The sequence below is a fragment of the Herpailurus yagouaroundi genome, unplaced genomic scaffold (genome assembly GCF_014898765.1).
Source record: "Herpailurus yagouaroundi ecotype Mexico unplaced genomic scaffold, PumYag 182, whole genome shotgun sequence".
NCBI classification, from domain to species: Eukaryota; Metazoa; Chordata; class Mammalia; order Carnivora; family Felidae; genus Herpailurus; species Herpailurus yagouaroundi.
Genome location: NW_024412413.1, coordinates 20346900 through 20347254, shown reverse-complemented (window position 1 = coordinate 20347254; position 355 = coordinate 20346900).

Genomic DNA, 355 nt, shown 5'->3' with positions numbered 1-355 from the left:
TGGTATCTGGTACCATCCTAAGTGCCTCTCACCCATTAGCTTATTTATTCTGCACAACAGCCCCCTAGGAAATAAGTGCTTTTGTTACCTTCATTTTCCATTTAAGAAAATTATGCTCAGAGAGCTTCCCCAAAGTCACACCCCCAATAAATGGCAGAGCTAGGACTCAAACTCAGGCAATCTGGTTCCAGCATCCGTGCTCTTTAACCATCATATTATATACAGAAGTTATTCAACCAGAGTTGTCAATACAAGCATACCTCAGAGCTATTGCAAGTTCAGTTCCAGATTATCCCAATAATACAAATATTGCAATAAAGTGAGTCAAATGAATGGGAAGAAAATCTTGTCGTTT